This window comes from Pteropus alecto, unplaced genomic scaffold (assembly GCF_000325575.1).
Source record: "Pteropus alecto unplaced genomic scaffold, ASM32557v1 scaffold5, whole genome shotgun sequence".
In the NCBI taxonomy this organism is placed as follows: domain Eukaryota; kingdom Metazoa; phylum Chordata; class Mammalia; order Chiroptera; family Pteropodidae; genus Pteropus; species Pteropus alecto.
The window spans coordinates 12,413,762-12,423,296 of NW_006441953.1; the positions used below are offsets into that span (position 1 = coordinate 12,413,762).

At 34.9% G+C, this 9,535-nt stretch overlaps 1 pseudogene; it reads right to left on the minus strand.

The window, feature by feature from the left end:
- Positions 1-7,878: 7,878 nt before the first annotated feature.
- On the minus strand, positions 7,879-9,181 carry LOC102885772 (annotated as a pseudogene).
- Positions 9,182-9,535: the final 354 nt, after the last annotated feature.

Sequence of the window (9,535 nt, forward strand, 5' to 3'; positions counted from 1 at the left end):
ACATAAAATATCTTTTAAAATTAACAAACTCATTGAAATTTAGGTTCTTGTAATAAAGCATGCTTTCAAAATCCTGTAGGGTTTTACTAGATTCTCTGGTGTAAGTAAACATCATATACTATTGACTAGACACCAAACTCCAAAACAGCAAGGTACTGTCTGATGTGTCACATTCCTGCCCCTCACTAACTACATGTCCTCTCTCCAAAACAAAAACTTGTGATACCAAAAAAAATCCCAAATATATATATATATATATACACACACACACACACACACACACATATATACACACACATACACATAAATATAATTAAAATAATAGTTTAACAATATATATGATATTATATATGATATTATAAACAATATATATCATATAATAAATATATGATATTAAATACATATATTAATATTTCATATTAATGTAATTATAAATATATTATTATATTTTGTAATATATTTTTCACATATATTTTCACACATATATATATATGAAGATGGCTACATGATTTGTATTTTGGTTATTGTGATAATCACAATAGTAATAATAACTAAAACTTATTGAATCCTTTATTCTGGGCTGGAATAAAGGAAAAGTTAGGTGAATGTGGACTCATTTTCTATTTTTGATAACCAAGATGTCTACTAAGTAATGGGTGAGGAGCATATACAGCATGAATATGCTGGATAAAGAGATGATTTACATCCAGTGGTCCCCAACCATTTTGGCACCAGAGACCGGTGCTCCAATGAGAATCTAATGCCTGATGATCAGAGGTGGAGCTGAGGCGGCAATGCTAGCCGTGGGGAGCCGCTGCAAAGACTAAGCTTCGCTCTCTCGCTCCTACTGTGTGGCCCAGTTTCTAACAGGCCACTGACCAGTACTCGTCCATGACATGGGGGTTGGAGACCCCTGTGTTAAGGGATGGAGCAGGACAGCAGGCGAATTCATCATGCTACTCAGAACAGCATGCAATTAAAACATTAATTATTTTTGGAATTTTCCATTTAATATTTTTGCACCATGGTTTACCAAAGGTAACTGAAACTATGAAAAACAAAATCACAGATTGGAGAGACTATTGTACTATTTCCATATTATCATTAGGGAAACTGGAGCTCATAGGGGATATATTTCTTGCCCAAGTTCAAACAGTTCATAAGGAATAGGGCCAAGATTTGAATTTTACAACATTGACCTCAGAGTTGATGCTCTTACCAATCATATTATACTGCCTTTCTGGAAACATTGCATTACATTTACAAAACAAAAATTAAATTCCACAAATCTAAGCCATTTAAGCATTTTCATATGTAAGACAAATTCCTTAGTTTGTATATTTCTATATGGACTATTTAAGACTACTGAATTTTTCTTATATGAAGACAAGAAGTTTATCCTTGATATAGATATATTTTTATGTAAGAGATGTTAGTGCTTTTTAAATAACAGATGGAAGTACAAACAGCAGAAGAACTTAAGCATTGAAAGACATCCTTAAAAATATATGGCCATTTTACAGCAGATTGCATATAGAATTATGTTCATGGAAAAAATTATCTTAGGTTTAATAAATCTACAAGAAAATATGACAGTAGATAGTTCTTTTGAATTCAAAGTAGCCCCTAAGTTATGTGAATGCCCTGAAGAAAAATAGAATTAATTATAGTGTATAATTAGCCTGTTCTGTTTTCCTGATACAGCTAAGAAAAATTTCTCTTGCCTGTGTATAAACGCACTCAGAGCTATAGGTCAGAACTGCAGGCCTTTATATTTCTTTTTTGGAGGGAGGCACTACATTTGAGCAGAAATGGATTTTAGAGACATAGATTCTCATGTTTGTCATGCTTCTGACAGTTTCACTAAATTTTCTAGACTCCAGTTTCTCCATCTGGACAACAAAAGCAATGAACCGTTTCACTTCTATGTCCCCTTCCAATTTAAATATTCCAAAGTCAACTCAATGTTTGAGATAATGAAAAGACATAGAAAAGTGTATTTTCAAAGTACATAAGAATGCTGGCTATACCTAGTTGTGTGTGGATGATATTTTATATCCTCAGTTCCTCAAAGCTCATGAACAGAGTAAGACATAGAAATTAATCACTCTAATAAAATCGTATGAACTTGGTGTTATTTGTTTGTTTGTTTGTTTGTTTGCTTTATGCCTCTTTTGGCAGATTTTAAGAATAGGGGTGGTACTTAAAAACATGTTCTAATATTAAATAGAAATGATAGGTGACTTTATAAAATGCAAACTGGGGTTAGTTTATTGTTTACCTAAAATGTATCATATACATGAAAGTATTTAGTATCATGTCATGATGATACAACCATTGCTCTAGTTCACAATATTATTTTAATTTTAACACTTGGACAAAGTGTGAAGTTGTTTGTAGATGCCTAGGGACATGATGAATGAAGACAAAAATTTTCCAGATTACAGTAAAAGAAACATGTTCCAATTTTATATAGTCATGTTTTCTGTGTATCAATAACCAATAACATATTTTCTAAACATATGCTTTAAGTGTTTAATTTATATCACAATTGGGAGTATTGAAGGAGGACACATTTTAAATAATACATCCAGACAAATTTATAAATCCCAGCCACATCATATGGTTGTATTCCTTGTGAATGGGGAATTCAAGAGCATTGTACAGTGCTGAGCCTGTGCAGTCATACCCGGTATCATTAAACATATATGAGGCTTTAAAAATAATTTTTTTTTGAAAATATTTTCTGGATATGTCAGCTGATAGCAGGCTAAAATCTGAATACATAAAGGAAAAGTAAGATATGTGGGGAAATAGTTATTGAGAATGTTTCTCAACAATGACAGGTTAGTGAGTGGGAAAAAAAGATTAATTAAAATTAATTCTTTTTCGGTTTCTTCACAATTTTAAATTTGTTAAATTTAAACATTTTGATAATCATATACATTTATTATAAATATAAAGAATTAAAACACAGAAGTTAAGTATCTTGTCTAAGGTCATACATACAACCACCGACGTGGTAATGATCGTGTTAAAACAGCAGAGCTGGAATTCAAACCTTTTCTTCTAATTTCAAGCTCCGTTACTTCACCTTTCCGTGCTTTCTGTAGTGAAAGAATTACTAATCTTTTTAGAATTGGTTAGAGTATCTTATTCTAATCCTGCTTCACCTTTCTCATGGAGAGATTCATCATCATCATCATCATCATCATCATCATCATCACCATCAGAAGGCTTTTGAAATGATTATGTGTGCTAATTATGTAAAAACCTTAAAGTAGTGCCTGATTTGGTTGTAAATATTATTATTTTATTACTACTATTTTATATATATTATCTTTGGTTAAAGACTTTTTTTTTATTAGCTCAGTGTACAACAGTTTATAGCAAATTTCAAACTACCTCTCAATAAACATAAAACACACTTTCAAATACTTGTCTCTAGAAGATAGCAAAAGTTCCCCGCCCCCGTCCCCCCCGCGTCGATTTGGGAGCAGAACAGTTAGAATATAAGCAAAATTATTTTTCCTAAATTACATAAAGCTTAATAAAATTATCTGTTATTCAGTAGTGAAAAACATCAATAGTTTCACTTTTATTTTTCAGTAACTTTGAATTTAAGAAAACCGTAAGTACAAAACATGTTTTAATTCACAACATGCTTTAATTCAAAAATAGTCAATATACAAAAATCAAATTGAACACTAACACATGGATGAAGCCCATTTTCAGATCCGCCTAAGGAGGAATATAAAAAACAAAACACCTACTGACTCAGAAAATAATTATTTATATAACAACAAAAAAGAATAAAGAAACATATTGACTAAAATTTGGGTGTAAACTTGTTTCTCTTTCATTTTCTAAAGGGCTTCAGAAGGATTCACTAATCTGCACTCATAGTAGAAAAAAAGAAAAAGAAATTTTATAAAATTATAAGATAATCCCTTGGCACATATATTATAGAATACCACTGTCCAATAAAACTATCTATAATGATGGAGATGTTCAATGGATGTTCTGTCTAACAACATGTGGCTACTGAGCACTTAAAAGAGGGCTAGTGTTACTAAGAAAATAATATTTTATATAAAATATGTTAATTAATTTTTATTTAGATTTAATGAGTCTTGTGTAGCTGGCAGCTGCTGTATTGGGCAGTGTAGTTTAGAAATAGGAAGTTATTTCATATTTTGTCCTAAGAACTGGGATACACAACATTGGCAAAGAGTGATGGCCATTCCACTACGAACACTGCAGCAAGCATATTTAGTCCAGTGCTGCTGTTTAGGAAGTAGGAAAATGTTTGGCTAGACTCTAAGTTGAGTGAGGGTTGGTACGAAACCTCTCAGCAATTATTCTGCAATTGCTTACATAGTGCTTGACATAGAGCTGAAAAGTAAAAATATTTTTGAATGCAGAATAAACAGTGGAGACAAATATTAATTAAATAAATGATAAAATAATTTATCTTAAATAAGAAAATTGTCTTTGACAAAAGAAGAAAAAAAATCACTTTAATACATATTTTTTCCTATGGAAAAAGAATCTTCTTATCAGAGTCAGATAGTTTAAGATAGAGAAAAGAAAAGATGAATATAGCATGGAAAACATGATAGAGGTTAGCTGAATAGGTAGTATCTAGTGAGAAATTTCCAGCAGGAAAGGGGTAGCCAGAAGATTTGGACGAGGAATGTTGGCATTAATAAGAAAAAAGTAATGATATAATGTGTGTGTTTATGACACTTTTTATCCTGAAATTCACCCAAATGAGTCTAAATATTGAATGTGTGTGTGCATGTGAGTCTTCTCCATGTATTACTTTTTTATTTTTTTCATGCCTACAGGTTTGACCTGTTGCTCTTTACTAGATTCATGGGAGATGGTATTTTCTTCATGTGTGCACGCATGCACATACACACACACACACCCACACACCTATAAAAGCAGAAGGAGATTTAAAGAAGGACAAAGAAAGAGGGCAAAGTATATATATAAAGTATATACTAGATAGAATATTTTGATACAGTAAAGCATTATAGATATCAACATCGAGCCTGGCCACTGTGGCAGTAAATATTTTTTTTCCTTTCTTATGTCAGGTCTAAATTCCACTGTGCTGGTATTCATAGTCACTAGTTTGTTGTTGTTGCTGCTTTCTAGTTTTGTGATTGAATATATTAGATTATATGTATATACATATGTATTCTATCATATGCGTATGTGTATTTTATCATATGTTATATCTGTCTTCTAGTTTCATGATAGAATATATATTTTTAAGAAATTTTAAGAAAAAAAATTACTGCCCCAGAGTTCAGGCTCAGTGATGATCATCTGAAACTGAGAGAGACCCTCTAGTTTACCTTTTGGTTTTATGTCTATGATGCATTTATGTCACATACGTCATCTTTGAAAGTAAACAGAGGACCTATTTTACCTCATAATTAAAGCAATGCCCACTTATTTTTACATGAAGAACAAGGGAAAAAAACTAATTGCAATCTATTTAAGATCTGGTGCTAAATGATTTGTGAGTTCTATAAATCTAAACATTTACTCTGGAGATTAAAATCTTCTCTTTTATTTAGGTCCACAGAGGTGTTATCTGTTATGTAATTGCCCTTTTCAGAACATGGAAGATGTTAGAATAAGATTCTATATGACACAAATGAAATTTCATTGCATTGCACTCTACTGTCTAGTATGTATTCATGAGTTCATTATCTTCAGAGTATTTTTCACATCCATGTAATGTTCTCTGCAATATTTTCTTTATTAATTTGGAAATAAAAAAATAGGTGTATCTGAGGGCTTTCATCATCTCCTTGTTAGACACAAATTTTATAGAAGTTAAGAAAAGCAATTTATTCTGTTCAGGACAAAATTGGGTCATTAGATATTTCCAATTATTTTATATATGGTTGACATTTTATTTATTTAAAAAAATCACCTCTTCTATATGTAAGCATACACTTTCTTTACCACTCATCAATATATATGAAAGGCATGAATCATGACAAATATAATTTCATTTTTTGCTCCTCTCACAGAGTACACTTCTAATCCTTCTGTTTGTTGCCCTTGCCCCAGTTCTTTTTCCTGGCATGTAAAATGTATGTCTCTCTGACCTTGTTACCCCTTCTTCCTCAGCCTAATCTTATTAAAAGCACTTAGCTGTCTCCAGTGGACATACCTTTTCAGTTTTCTTTCACATTTTTTAAAATCTGTGCCTGGATGTCCATTCGACCTTATTCTAACCTACTTAGACACATCCTGCTGTGTGAAATTTCCCTATTATTCACCCACCAACAGCTTCAATGATTTCTTCTAACCCTGTGTCATAGACACATATATATGGGTGTCTCTCTCCTTCAGCACCTAGAAGATCCTTGATGGCCTTATTCTATGTCCCAAGCCTGATAGAAAGACTTGTACATAATATAAACCTAATAAATATTGTGAAAGAATGAAGGATATGGATATATTTCTATCATAAAACTAGTTGGAAGATTTTACTAAATGCTACTAAACTAGTATCGATCCCTGCCTGGCCCCAGAAAAGAGTGAAAAAAAGCTCATCAGTTCGTGTATATTTGGAAAAAGCTACTTGGTCCTGTGGGATGGACTGACTTTTAAGAGAGAAAAATATCTATATGGCAGACAAATGAATATTCATGGTATACACGGGAAGAGATGAATATGCATTCAGCATCAAACCTAACTTGCCTGAACATGCATTTGAAGATAACTTGTATTTACATAATCATCCCTATAGTGTGTGGAGAACATATGACATACTTTTTACATTTGCAGAGTTATATCTAACCTACTTAGAAAAAAATTTAAACATTAAACAACAGTGGCAATGTGAATGTGAAAAAAAATCTTAAAACAGAAGGAAATTGATCAATTGATTCTATACATTCTGCAATTGTATTATCTAAACAATTTTAAGTTTGTGATGTCTACTCTTGACAGGAAGTCTTGTGTGTCCTTGCTGAGCCGTGATGCTTATTATTAATATTTAACTTTTTTCTTATTCTCTCCAACACAAGGGAAATTTCAAAATGTTCTGTATCTTTTCTTTAAAGTAGGTGAGAAGTTTGAAATTGCAGTTTTTCCACATCCTCCTACACAGCCGCACAATGGAAATCATTTGCCATTCCTCTGTCCTACACTTAACTTTACCATGAATAGAAAAATATAACAATCTTCCACTGCTCTCTAAGCATCTGTTCTTTTGTGAGTTTCTTACTACCTTCAAGTAAGTCAGCATTTTAGGAAATGCTGTTTCTGTTCATAAGTGTGCCCCTCTGCAGGGGAAAAGACTGTATCCAAAGAGAAAATGAACCACAAAGGTGTGGTGTTTTTGTTTGTTTGTTTGTTTGTTTGTTTTGGCATTTCAACAGCAATATTTTCATTGCTTTTGAGGGTTTTCCTAGCGCAGACATCCCATTGCACAACTGTTTCATTTTGGCATTTTAGAAAGGTGCAGTTAAAATGTTTTTTTCAAATTAAAGACAAATGAAATGCCCAGTGTGATTAAAGATGAAGGAGCACAGGCTTTAGAGGGACAGGGTCCATTGCTTTTCCTTCCCATGTGTATGATCTTTAATTAGCAGTTACTTTTGACCCCTCAGTTTCCAGAGATCCTTTTGAAATCCTGATCAATGGGGCCCCATGTATCAGGAAAACCAGAGCTCAGCCCTTCAGGAGTCTAAACAAGACTGGCCTAATTAAGATAGTTGTGCAGAGCTGGAAGCTGACACAAAATTCTGGAGTAATCCTGATGGTCCTAAAACAAGGGGAATGCAGTTCCAAACACTGAAGAGAAGTATACAGGGTTTCCCCTATTCTGCAGGTTTAGCAAACTCAGGAGACAGGCACTCACTGCAGAGAACTGCACACCTGGTCAAAGGTTTCTTGCAATTTCTTAAGGGTTTCACCAAGGCCATTATTGACCAGTGAGAGATCAGAGTAGCGAGCGTACTGGCAGTTCAGAGTCCTTCTGTAGCTGCTGCAGGGCTTCCATGAGTGCCCTGGTCAGGAGGTGCTATAAACACAGGAAAGGTGAAAGTTCTGCCATGTGAACAATCTCCAGCAGCTAGGGCTCCAGGTCAAGGATGGCGATCCTGTCCTGATGATGAATCTGGTGCACTGTTTCAAATTGGGTGCTAAACATGTTGCTCAGGGAGTTGCCAAACTCCAAGAACTCGTTGGCCGAGTTGTCCTCATCACCTCCTCCTCGGAGATGAGGTGGTGCTCCTTCTGGTCCGTCTCAGTCTTTTTGAGCAGCAGTGTTGTATATGGGGCAGGGGACGCAAACTTCTCTGGGTCCAGGCTCAGAAAGGGATTCTTAATGTGGCTGTGACACTCCACTGACTCGAGTTAGCACTAGCATCTTTCTCTTGAATGCAGGGAGTAAAATTACTTCTTCCTAGAATACAACACACAAATAGTCAAAAATTTGACTGTGCTTGACCAGACACTTGTCATTATGCTCTTTCCAAAGGGACTGCTGCTCAGAGCTTAGCCTGGAGCAGACTGAACCACACTTGCCACTCACATTCCCACAGCTCTGGGAGAAGGGATCAATCCTGCTGACTCCTTTAAAGAGTCTTCCACCTGCCTTTGCCACCAGTTACTGTCATCTTTGTTGATGATCTGGGGATAATGTCCCCAGTAACAAACTTCAGTCCCGCCGCCTCCTTGCAAGGAATCAGATTGTCCTTTTTGGGGATCATAGTCAAACTGTGCCCTCATGAACATCTGTAGTGCAGGAAGATTTGTGCTGGGAATTACCTTTAATGAGATCATTCCTTTGGTTTCTTTCATCGCCTTCTGCAGCTGATCTACCTACCAAGTGACTCGTCACATTTGTGCCATTGATTTTTAGTCTGTAGATCATGCCACCATGAAGAATTCTTGCCACCATACAGGACTGCTTTTCATTCAGCTTCAGATGATTCCCACAGGCTTTTTTGTGACTTTCTCCAACTGCATGAGTTACCCCTTAGCCTGGGCAGGGCTACCTGGGGGCAGCAGACCCATCGATATATGTGTCCTCGGTCATGGCATTCAAGCGGCTGAGCTTCTGCAGCAAGAGCTCCAGGTAAAGATCAGAGAATGCCTTTGGTGTGCTGCCCCCGCCCTCACCCTCCCTTGCCTTGAGCATGATCTTGCCGGAGCCCTGACTTGGTGGCCTTGACAAGAGACAAGGGTCAGACAGAAGCTGGATGGGGAGAGCTTGAGGCTTGCGGGGCAGGCACCAAGTTTTTATAATGTGTGGCATCTGTGGAATGACAGGTTCCACACAATTGAAACAACACTTAATTTTAAATTCCTTTGAAAGAGAAATGTGTACAATATTATTGTAGATGAAAAGAAATCAAAACTTAGACATATTTATAAAACTTCAATGGAGAGTAATTTAAATAAAGGAATGTTGTTTTATATATTGAAATTTATTGTATACTATTATATCCTCAGAAAATAATAAAAGATGAGTGAAAATATTGTGTTGCTGGAA